The sequence below is a fragment of the Oryctolagus cuniculus genome, chromosome X (assembly GCF_051225735.1).
Source record: "Oryctolagus cuniculus isolate XC-2025 breed Fujian yellow rabbit chromosome X, ASM5122573v1, whole genome shotgun sequence".
NCBI classification, from domain to species: Eukaryota; Metazoa; Chordata; class Mammalia; order Lagomorpha; family Leporidae; genus Oryctolagus; species Oryctolagus cuniculus.
In genome coordinates this window covers 40908697-40920820 of record NC_142888.1, presented here as the reverse complement: position 1 = coordinate 40920820, position 12124 = coordinate 40908697, and the positions used below count along the sequence as shown (strand labels likewise).

General features: G+C 39.3%; 1 long non-coding RNA gene across 2 annotated transcripts in view; it reads right to left on the bottom strand.

The window, feature by feature from the left end:
* Positions 1-4844: 4844 nt before the first annotated feature.
* LOC149119618 (uncharacterized) overlaps positions 4845-12124 on the bottom strand; it is a 506629-nt gene continuing 499349 nt past the window's right edge. For both annotated transcript variants that reach the window (XR_016227639.1, XR_016227640.1), the window contains exon 3: positions 4845-4980. This is a non-coding gene — a long non-coding RNA (uncharacterized LOC149119618). The remainder of the gene's footprint in view (positions 4981-12124) is intronic.

Here is a 12124-nt window from a genome sequence, read left to right as displayed (position 1 = left end):
GCTGCACATTGCTGCACCATTCAGAGGAAGAAAACATCCCAATGTCTCTCCTCCAAGTTGCCCAAGGCTCATGCAGTCAGTGTGTTGCATCCTGCAGCTGATGCCCACCTTTGTAGCCACCGATCCTGCCAGTAAATGCAGCCAGCATCTCCAACTGTTAAGGACAACCCCTTTCAAAGACTCCACCTAAATGTAACACTGCAAGGGGAAAACCTACCTTGTGCAGCTGGGTCACCAAACAGAGATGTGAGTGAAACAGTGGCAGAAGTTGATGAAAAAGAGGGTGCTCACTTTGACTTTTCTGTGCCTACCTCAGAGACAGTCATGTATAGATATCAGCTGGCCCATGTCCTCAGGACAAAAGCTGATGATCGATTCTCAGGTGCCCAAAGCAGCTGTCATATCTCTTGTACCTCAGTGCTTTTTACAAAGCCCATAGATGCCAATGGTGAGCTCAGATGATACCAGGCTCTCCCATTGCCTCCATTCCTGGGTTTTCCCATTTAGCAGCTAAAGTCTTTTCTCAGATTGACTCTTCCAGAATAAGAAGTCCCATCTGTAGTTATCCAGGATGTGACAAGACCTACTTTAAAATTTCTCATGTGGGACCACAGCTGTGTTGTCTGCAATAGCCTGCATCACCTATGAGTGCCAGTTCAAGTCCTGGCTGCACTGTTTTGGATCCAGCTCCCTGCTAATATACCTGGAAAAGCAGTGGAAGATAGCCCCAGTACTTGGGCCCCTGTACTCACATGGGAGACCCAGATGAAGATCCTGGCTCCTGGTTTCAGCCTGGCCCAGCCCTGACCATTGTGGCCATTTAGGAAATGAACCAGTGGATGGAAAATCTCTATCTCACTCTTGCTTTCTGTAATTCTGACTTTCAAACAAATAAATAAATAAATCTTTAAAAAACTCTCATGCGATAGTCCCCAGGACAACACATACAGGAAAAAAACCCTTTTAGCTGTAAGTGGAGAGGTTGTGAAAGGTGGTTTGCCCCTTCAGATGCACTGTCCATGGCCCTTCAGGCCAGGGCTTTAACCCACTGCACAACAGCACCGGCCCCAATTTTTATCCTTTTTAAGGAATGACCATACTGTTCTCCATAACATCTGTACTAATTTGTGTTTTCACCCACCATATATGAAGGTTTTCTTTTCCCATATGCTCTCTAGCATTTGTTATTTTTTATCATTTTGGCATAAAGATGATATAGTATTGTTCATGGTTTTGTGTATTTTTAAATCAGATAATTTGTTTATTAAATATTTGTTTATTTGAAAGGTGGATTTAGAGAGAGAGGGAAAGACAGAGATAGCTTTCATCTGCTGGCTCACACCCCAGAGTTTCAACAGCTGAGCCTGGGGCATGCTGAAGTCAGGAGCTTCATCCAAGTCTCCCACGTGAGTGGCAAGGACCCAAGTCCTTCGTCCATCTTCTGCTGGTTTCCCAGGTATTTAGCAGTGAGCTAAATTGGAAGTGGAGATTCCTAAACTCAAAGTGGAACTCACATGATATGCTGGCCTCACAGATTGCAGCTTACCCCACTTAGCCACAGTGCCAGCCCCTCTATCGATTTAATTCCTCAAAAATAGGTCAGTAGTGTTGGCATCCATCTCATTTTTTCTGTTATTATTCAACTTATTGATGTCTTATTTTTGTTCACATTATTCCTCTCAATTGCTCTACCTGAGGTGAGTAGGGCTGCTGTGTTGCTTAAATGCAGTGTATGCTTTAGATTACTCATTTACTGAGTGCATGTCATTCACATAGCACTTCTCTGAAGTTCTACTATGTCCCAAATCCTCTTCTAGGCACAGAATTCAGACCACTTTTCTCTTAGGCCTAGATCTTGCCTTTAACATACTACTTGGAATTTAGTAGCTCATGAAATCTGCAGACTGCATAAATGAATGAATATTTTGAGGTCTGTGCTTTCATGGAGGAATTTCATAAGAGACAGAAGGAATAAAATAAATCAAAAGTATCCACAGTATATAGAATGTATACTATTTTACAAGTCACAGAGAAGAGGAAGAAGAAGGAAAGTAGTGAGACTAGAAAGTTTGTGGCAAGACTAACAGGCACTGGTCAAGAACTTAATAAGCCCATTAGGAAAGCAGTAAGGTTTCTTTACCCCCCTGTAGACTCTGCTCTCCAGAGGTGAACAGGGTCCTCTAAACCCACTTGCTGCACACACAAAAACCTGAGCATTGTATTCTCCCACAGGTGTTGGAGACTGATATTGTGTTCTGATTTATATTTACATAATGGCTAGTGACATCGGGCATATTCACATGTTTTGACCATTTACATTTCTTCTGAGAAATGTCTATTCAGATCCTTGCCTGTTTCTTCACTGTATTTTTTGGAGTTTTTCCAATTTATGTAAATGTTCTGGAAATCTGTAAACATTCAGAGTTTTAATTTTTGCTGCCATTCTGTTCGCTGTATCTACACTCTGATGTTTACTTTGTTGTGAAGAAGTATCTTAGTTTGATATACTCAAATGTCTCTGTTTTTATTTTTGTTACTATTGCTATTGGAATCTTACCCAAAAGCTATTGTCTGTTGACAATATTTAGAGTTTCCCTATGTTTACTTGGGTTTTGGTCTTATGATTAGATTTTTAATTCACTGTGAGTTCACTTTCACATAGTGTAAGAGATGTTGGAGTCTATTTTCAGGCTTCTACATATGGATAATCAAGTTCCTCTGCACCACTTGTGAAAGAGATTCTTCTTTCTCCAGGTCATTTTAGTTCCTTTGTTAAATATGAGTTGTTGGTAGAAATTTGGGTTTATTTCTATGCTACCTATTCTTGTCCATTGAACTATGTGTCTGTTATTATGTCAGTGCTAACACCTCTTCTTTTTTTTGCAGTTTATTTATTTATTTGAAAGGCAGAGTTACAGAGAGGTAGAGGCAGAGAGAGAGAGGTCTTCCATCCACTGGTTTACTCCCCAAATGGCCACAATGGCCAGAGCTGTGTTGATCTGAATCCAAGTGTCAGGAGCCTCTAACAGGTCTCTATGCAGATGCAGGGGCCCAAAGACGTTGGCCATTTTCTACTTTTTTCTCAGGCTATAACAGAGAGGGGTATAAGAAGTGGAGCAGCTGGGAAACATACTGGCACCCATATGAGATGCCGGCACTGCAGACGGTGACTTTACCTGCTTTGTCATAGTGCTGACCCTTGTAATATGTCTTAAAATATGGTGTGATGTCTCCAGCTTTTTTTTGCTTTATAATATTGCTTTAGATGTTAAGCATCTCTCATGTTTCTATATGAATTTTAGCATCATTTTTTCTAGCTCTGAGAAGAACATCGTTGGTATGTTGATTGGGATTGCATTGAATTTGCAAATTGCTTTTGGTAGTATGGACATTTTGATATTATTCTTCCTATTCACAAACACAAGCTTTCTGTGAGACTGTCAAAAAGCCTTGACAAAAATTGGACTTTATTACACAAAACTTGATCACTTTTTGGGATCATTTAAATCCATATGTTTGCACTAATATTTGATAAATAATGAAAGACTTTGAGCATTTTAGTAGGAGAAACTAAAATATTTATTTTATCAACTTCTGCAAATATTGTTTAGATGTGATATTCAAATATTGTTTAGAGCCATTGTCTGTATTCCCTCTAAATTAGGATCTTTTTGCCTTTTGCCTGTTAAACTTGCCCTTGATTGAACAACCCTTTTTAATGTAATGTAAACTGAAAATGTCATTTCATAAGCTAAAAAAATGACAAAGAAGGAAAAAGAAGGGAGGGAGGTTGAGTATATAATTATGTTCTCTGAATTCTTTCTATAAACCATATTGAATCTTTTAAAAGGTAATTAAAATTAAAACTCTAAATTGGACCATTATGTGCAATATTTAAAACAAGTGATTAAAAACTGTAGATGCCTTCAATTTTGATTATCATTCTTATTTAGACTATCTGAAAGAAATCCGGTTTCTCACTTTAAAATATACCAGTGTATTAGAATTCAGTATTAAATGACTTTGTTTAAAAGTGTTATTTAATCTATTGCTTTAAGTGGTAATACTATGGCCATTGTAAAACAAAATCCTTATCATTTTTCATAAAACAGAAAGGGCCTTTAAAACATCATCACTAAAAATATTAAGAGACCTAAAATATAACATTCTTAAAACCCAAGTGATACCATTCAAAATTTTCAAATATGCAGGGATAGTTCGTGTCAAGTAACTAAATAATTGTTAAGTGTATATATGTAATAGCTTCTATAAATTCTTTTGGCAAGAGCTGGCACTGTGGCATAGTGGGTGAGGCTGCCACCTGCAGTGCTGGTATTCCATAGGGGCATCAGTTCAAGACCTGGCTGCTCCACTCCCTATCCAGCTCTCTGCTATGGCCTGGGAAAGCACTATAAAATGGTCCAAGTCCTTGGGCCCCTGAACCTGCATAGGAGACCAGGAAGAGGCTCCTGGCTCCTGCCTTCTAGTCGGCACAGCTCCAGGCCAACTGTGGAGTGAACCAGTGAATGGAAGACCACTCTCTCTGCCTCTCCTTCTCTCTTTTAAATCTTTAAAAACTTCTTTTGGAAAATAGATGAAGCTATTTGTTATACATTTCAAATAAATAGCAAACATACTAGAAAAATATATTGAATAAAATTTAAGCAACTCATAGCTATACACAGAAATTTCTCACCATAACAACATAGCAACCACTAAATTTCCAAACTTAATTTTCCACAACTTAGAATCTTTAACTCCAGAAGGAGTACTAAATTGACAGAACAGTGGCCTATGTATCAGGATACCTAATTCTAATACAGAATTATCCCTGCTACAACTTACCTATGTGACTTTAAACAATTCACTTTACTTCTCTGGGCCTTGGCATTTAGCATCCTCATGTGATAAAGGAGGCTTGGATAATATCAGTTGTACTCAAGATAGACTTCAACGATCTCTCAGTTTCCAAACAGGCACCTTAAGGGAAAGTAAAACTTTAGATCAAAGCTTACATTTTTAAATATAAAAATATATTTTAAACTGTTTCTACAACTAGTACAAAACAACACATTCAAATGTGTACCATGCCACATTTCAATATTTGGGAATAATTAATGCATCATTTTAGAGCATTGTCTTGAGGCCAGCGCTGTGGTGTAGCCAGTAAAGCCACTGCATGCAATGTGGGCATCCCATATGGAGGCCGGTTCAAGTCCCGGCTGCTCCACTTTCCATCCAGCTCTCTGCTAGAGCCTGGAAGAGCAGTAGGAAGTTGGCCCAAGTCCTTGGGCCCCTGACTCTGCATGGGAGACCCTGAAGAGGTCCTGGCTCCTGGTTTCAGATTGGCATATCTCTGACCTTTTAGGCCATCTTGGGAGTGAACCAGCAGATGGAAGACCTCTCTCTCTCTTCCTCTTGTTCACTATCTGTGTAACTCTGACTTCCAAATAAATAAATAAATCTTTTAAAAAAAATCAAAAGAATATTGTCTTGCACACAGTGAACCACTAAGTACAAGATATTATTAGTAATATTAGATTGAAATATTGAAGTAAACTAGGCAATAAGCCTTAAGATGCAAATTAATACCAAGAAATATAATCTCACATTTCTATGTTCAACAAGGTAGTCTCTTTTTCACTACTAACTTTATACTGAATAAGATATTTTGATATTTTGTTAAGAGTAAATTTATCGGGGGCCAGCGCCATGGCTCACTTGGTTAATTCTCTGCCTGTGGTGCTGGCATCCCATCTGGGCAAAGGGTTCTAGTCCTGGTTGCTCCTCTTTCAGTCCAGCTCTCTGCTATGGCCCGGGAAGGCAGTGGAGGATGGCCCAAGTGCTTGAGCCCTGCACCCACATGGGAGACCAGGAGAAAGCACCTGACTCCTGGCTTTGGATAGGCACAGCTCCAACTGTGGTGGCCATTTGGGGAGTGAACCAACGGAAGGAAGACCTTTCTGTCTTTCTCACTGTCTATAAATCTACCTGTCAAATAAAAAATTATTAGTTTTTCATAAAAACTGCAGTATTGAAAAGGTTCTAAAATCCCTCTAATTCTAAATGTCTGTGACTGCTAACTCATTAGCACATATTGCATTCTTTATATCTGGGTAATCATGATAATTCACTTTTAAATGATTAACAGATCTGCTTTACATATAAATGCATGCTTTACCAAAAATCATACAATAAGCAGGCTACTACTTTACTTCAAGTAAAACTGCCATATCCAGTACTATAATTGTAAATAAGACAGTTTCAATTGTTCAGCATTAGCAATTATAAATTCCAATAGCGTAGCAATAGTCATAAGAATAAAGGGGCCGATGCTGTGGCATAGCAAGTAAAGCTGTGGCTTCAGTGCCGACATCCCACATGGGTGCCAGTTCAAGTCCTGGCTACTCAAATTACTATCCAGCTTTTTAGGCAAGTAAGACTTACTATCCAGCAGTAGAGGATGACCCAGACCCTTGGGCTCCTGCACCTGCATAGGAGACCCAAAAGAAGCTACTGGCTCCTGGCTTTGGATCGGCACAGCTCCAGCCATTGTGGCCAAATCAGGAGTGAACCAGCGGTTGGAAGACTGCTCTCTCTCTCTCTCTCCATCTCTGTGTGTGTAACTCTGACTTTCAAGTAAAATAAATAAATCTTTTTTAAAAAAGGACTAAATAAAAAGGAAGGTGAAGATTACAAAATTGTTTAACTTTCATTTAAGAAATATAAATTTCCAAAGTACAGCTTTTGGATTACAGTGGCTTCCCCTCCCCCATAACTTCCCTCCCACCCATAACCCTCCTATTTCCTGTTCCATCTCCCATCCCAGCATATTACAAAATTGTATGAAGGACATTTGTACAGTATACAAATATACTGATTTCTAATGTAATATTTGAATACTTGAAGCAGGAAGGCTAAGTACTTCTTTGCCAAAATAACATGTTTTGCCCAGTGTAAAACCTATTTGCCATCCCAATACACAAAGGGATTTGGGGCAATAAGGGAAAAAGAAGTCCACACATGCAGAAATATTAAGCAAAACAAAATAATGTATTTAGTTTCATGCAAATCACATGAGAATTAATAGTATTCCACCAATTTACAACAAATATTTTTAACTTTAATGAACGAATGAATTTTCAGTTACATAGCAGAAAACTTCTACCCTCTCCCATAAAACTGAAAGAGAAACTTTTTAAAAGTAAAAACTGATGAAAGAATTCTGCAAAACACGTTAATGTTAAGTAGCCCAGCAGAGTTTATTTAGAAATACAAACACACACACAGAAAATAAATACTTTAAAATCTTACTGAATAGTTCAGTAATAGTTCAGGATCCAATATAGTGTGCAAAAGATTCTGGATTTCCCAGTCACTTTGTATAGGAAATGATTTGCTTTGCTATGTAGCATGTAACTTTAGATTCCTGAACACCTCCACTTTGCTTCTTACCCTGAGTCCCAGCAAATACAGGAACACAGCTGTTGAATCATTCATTTTCTGGATTTGGGAATATCAAAGAATTAATGAGTATAGAATGTTGTACAGCAGAGACCAAGAATATCCAAGGGAGGTCAGGAAAACCAATTGAACAAGTCAAAATACTATGAATGTATACTGAATGCTCTGTTTTTAATATGTCTTACTTACCTAAAAAGACATGAGGGCTATTGCTCTCTCTCTTAATACAACTAAGGAGAAGATATCACCAATGCTCGAGAAAAATGAATAGACAGCAGAGCTAATACAAAATCCCAAAAATCCAAAATAGAATAACTGGATATGCACTCCTTACACACATCCTGAAGTGGCAATGAAGTAGAACAAATCTAAAATTAGAAAAAAAAATCTTTTTTAAAGATTTATTTATTTATTTGAAAGTCAGAGTTACACAGAGAGAGGCAGAGAAGAGAGAGGGGTCTTCCATCCACTGGTTCACTCCCCAGTTGGCTGCAATGGCCAGAGTTGCACCGATCCAAAGCCAGGAGCAAGGAGCTTCTTCCAGGTCTCTCACATGGGTGCAGGGGCCCAGGACTTGGGCCACCTTCTACTGCTTTCCCAGGCTATAGCAGAGATCTGGATCTATATGAGATGCCAGCACTGCAAGTGGTGGTTCTACCCACTACACCACACTGCTGGCCCTGAAAATTCTTGTCAAATTAAGAACATTTAACCTTTGTTTTAGAATGAATTATTAAAATATCTAAACTGGGGGAATACATAATTTCTTTCTTTAGAAATCAGAAGACAAAAACAACACTTCAAGGCTACTGTGACACCACACAGAAGGAATGGAGAATCATGACCTCAATTAGCCTAGGGACAGAATAAAAGGGAGGGAAATAGGAACAACAGAATTAAGATGAATAAGCTTTGACAGCTGAGAGAATCTGAATGTAAAGAAAAGGCATGCAGTTAACTGAAACAATAGAGATAAGTCTGAAGGAAAAAACATTGTTAAGACATATTAATGGGGCCAGAGCTGTAGCTTAGTAAAGTCAAAAAAAAATCTAAAATTTGTTTTTAAATTATATAATTAAAAAAGATAAAAAAGATGTTCAATCTTAAGTCTCTACAGCATAAGATAAACATCAATTTTCCCAGGTTCTATTTGCATTTATTAACAAAGTTTCATGGGTATAATCACTAGAGTGGCTCCAATGAGTCTTTTTATAAAAATTATTTTTTTTATTTTGACAGGCAGAGTAGACAGTGAGAGAGAGAGACAGAAAGAAAGGTCTTCCTTTTTCTGTTGGTTTACCCGCCAGTGGCCACTGCGGCCAGTGTGCTGTGGCCGGCACACTGTGCTGATCCAAAGCCAGGAGCCAGGTGCTTCCTCCTGGTCTCCCATGCAGGTGCAGGGCCCAAGCACTTGGGCCATCCTCCACTGCACTCCTGGGCCATGGCAGAGAGCTGGACTAGAAGAGGAGCAACTGGGACAGAATCTGGTGCTCCCACCAGGACTAGAACTCGGTGTGCCTGAGGCACAGGTGGGCCTCCCTCCAATGAAAGGGGCTAAAATCCATCAAAATAAACTCTAGGCACTGTCCTTGTGCTCCCAGTGACTTTTTCACTCTAGGGTCTCACAAACCTTCTGAATTCTTTAGATCACCTGTGATGTCCATTTGTTCTCAAAGATGCAAGTAATTTCCCCTCTTGGAACCTTGTTATTAACTGTGCTGTATGAGAAATGAAGTCTCCTACACACCTTGTGCTTTTGATTCTACAAATCATGTTGTCTGCTAGGACTTTGGCCATGAATATAGGACAGCAATACCTGAACATGATTACTGAGATCTCCTTAATAAAGGATAGATCGGGGCCAGCACTGTGGTGCAGTGGTGTAATCCTTTACCTGCAGTGCTGGTACCCCATATGTATACCAGTTCTAGTCCCCATTTCTCCTTTTCCCATCCAGCTCTCTGCAATAGCCTGGGAAAGCCATAGAAGCTGTTCCAAGTGCCTTGCTCCCTGCCAAAATGTGGGAGACCTGGAAGCTCCTAGCTCAGATTGGCCCAGCTCCAGACATTGCAGTCATTAGGGGAGTAAATGAGCATATGGAAGACATTTCTCTCTGTCTCTTGCTCTCACTGTCTGTAAGTACACCTGTCAAATAAATAAATAAAATCTTTATATATATATGTGTACATTTATTTATATTTGCATGTATATAAATATATTCATATATATTCTATCGTTTGAGGTAAGTCAGCTTGAGCATGTCCCGAATTGCACATCTCTTCCCTCTCTTACTCCCACTCTTATATTTAACAGAGATCACTTTTCAGTTAAGTTTCAACACTTGAGAATAACTGTGTATTGATTACAGTATTCAACCAAAAATATTAAGTAGAACAAATAAACAACAAAAATACTGAGAGGGATAACGTGTTAAGTTGTTCATCAACAGTCAGGGCAAGCGCTGATCAAGTCACCGTTTCTCATAGTGTTCATTTCACTTTAACAGGTTTCCATTTAATATATAATAATTATAAACAGATAATATCCAAGATGGTGGAATAGTGAGGCGTGCACCGATAGTCCAGGAAAATTTAGTTTAATAAAAGCAGAGTTACAGTAGCCTCAGAAAAAGGATCAGGAAAAAAATTGCAGAGGAAACTCTTCCGGAGCTAGTGGCTGTGACTCAGAGGACCTACTGGGACAGCAGGGTCACCCACCATGCAGAAGCCGAAATGTGGGAGCCGCAGAATCTGAGCGGGAAGGGGGGTCAATGTGACACAGACACCAGCGGGGAGAGGAGGGACGCACAGGGCTCCAAGTCCACACATCAGCGCTGGAAGCAGAGGTGAGCTCAGTAACTGGAGACATTGGCGGGGAAACAGCAGACAGAATTTTAGAGGGAAGCAGGCTTTGAAGTGGGAAAGTTCAACAGACTGACTACAGGAGAGAAGGAAAAAAAAAGGTGGAGGTGTACTCATACAGACAAGTTCCTCTCTCCCCCAACCTTGCAAAGGCAAGCAAGAGACAAAGAGCTGGGATATACATAATAAAAGAGGAGAGTTAAGGCTACAATTCAGTAGCATAGGCAACCCAGTGGGAGCTGCAGTAGAAATGGAGCCTGCACAGAATCTTTGGGTAGAAGCCAGAGATCGGAAGCTAAATACCATCCATTCTGCTCAGCCTTGCAGTATTACTTACGTCCTGAATAAAAAATAAAATAAAATAAAACAAATAAATGAATAAATAAATAAATAAATCTTTACCATGCATAACCTGAGGGTGTCACCTTTGCACACCTGTAACCCTGAAGAACCAAGCAGAGCTCTCAGGCCACACCCATCTCAAGCCTCCAAGGCTCCTCCAACAGCAGGCAGTCCACTTAACACGGACATAGTATAAAAAAAAAAAAAAAAACCTAACAGTGAGGGAAAAAGAATTAACCATGCCAAGCAATAAACACAGAAATCGAGGGAACAAGATCAATGATGACACTATGATGCCTCCAAATAAACAAAACACCCCAAGCCGAGATTATGAAGATGATGAGATAGAAGAAATGCAAGATATGGATTTCAAAAAATTTATGATAAGAACATTTAGAAGTTTTCAAAAGCAAATCCTTGAACTACAGAAATACTTATTGGAAAGGATTGAAAATCTCTCTCGTGAAAATGAAATTTTAAGGAAGAATCAAAATGAAACGCAGAAACTAGTAGAACAGGAAAGTGTGATAGTGAAGAGAAATCAAAATGAAATGAAGAGCTCAATAGATCAAATGACAAACACATTAGAGAGCCTTAAAAACAGAATGGGGGAAGCAGAAGAGAGAATATCGGACTTAGAAGACAGAGAACAGGAAAGGATACAGTCAAACCAAAGAAAAGAAGAGGAAATTAGAAATCTAAAACATATTGTTGGGAATCTACAGGATACTATTAAAAAAACCAACATTGGAGTTCTAGGAGTTCCTGAAGGCATGGAGAGAGTGAAAGGATTAGAAGGCCTTTTTAGTGAGATACTAGCAGAGAACTTTCTGGGTATGGAGAAGGACAGAGACATCCTAGTACAGGAAGCTCATAGAACCCCCAATAAACATGACCAAAAGAGATCCTCACCATGACACGTTGTAATTAAACTCACCACAGTGAAACATAAAGAAAAGATCCTAAAATGTGCAAGAGAGAAACATCAGATTACTTTCAGAGGATCTCCAATCAGACTCACAGCAGACTTCTTATCAGAAACCCTACAAGCTTGGAGGGAATGGCGAGACATAGCACAGGTGCTAACAGAGAAAAACTGCCAGCCCAGAATATTATATCCTGCTAAGCTCTCATTTGTGAATGAAGGTGAAATAAAGACCTTTCATAGCAAACAGAAATTGAAAGACTTTGCCGCCAGTCGTCTGGCCCTGCAAAAGATACTTAAAGATGTGCTACTTCAGAAACACAGAAATACAGCCATCAATATGAAAGAAGGTAAAGGAAGAACACCTACCAGTAAAAGAGCATGGGAAGCTCAAAGCATATACTAGAAAATATCTCTGGGAAAATGGCAGGGCAAAAGTCACTGTGTATCAATAGTCACATTAAAACGTTAATGGACTTAACTCTTCAGTTAAAAGACACCAACTGGCTGATTGGCTTAAGGAACAACACCC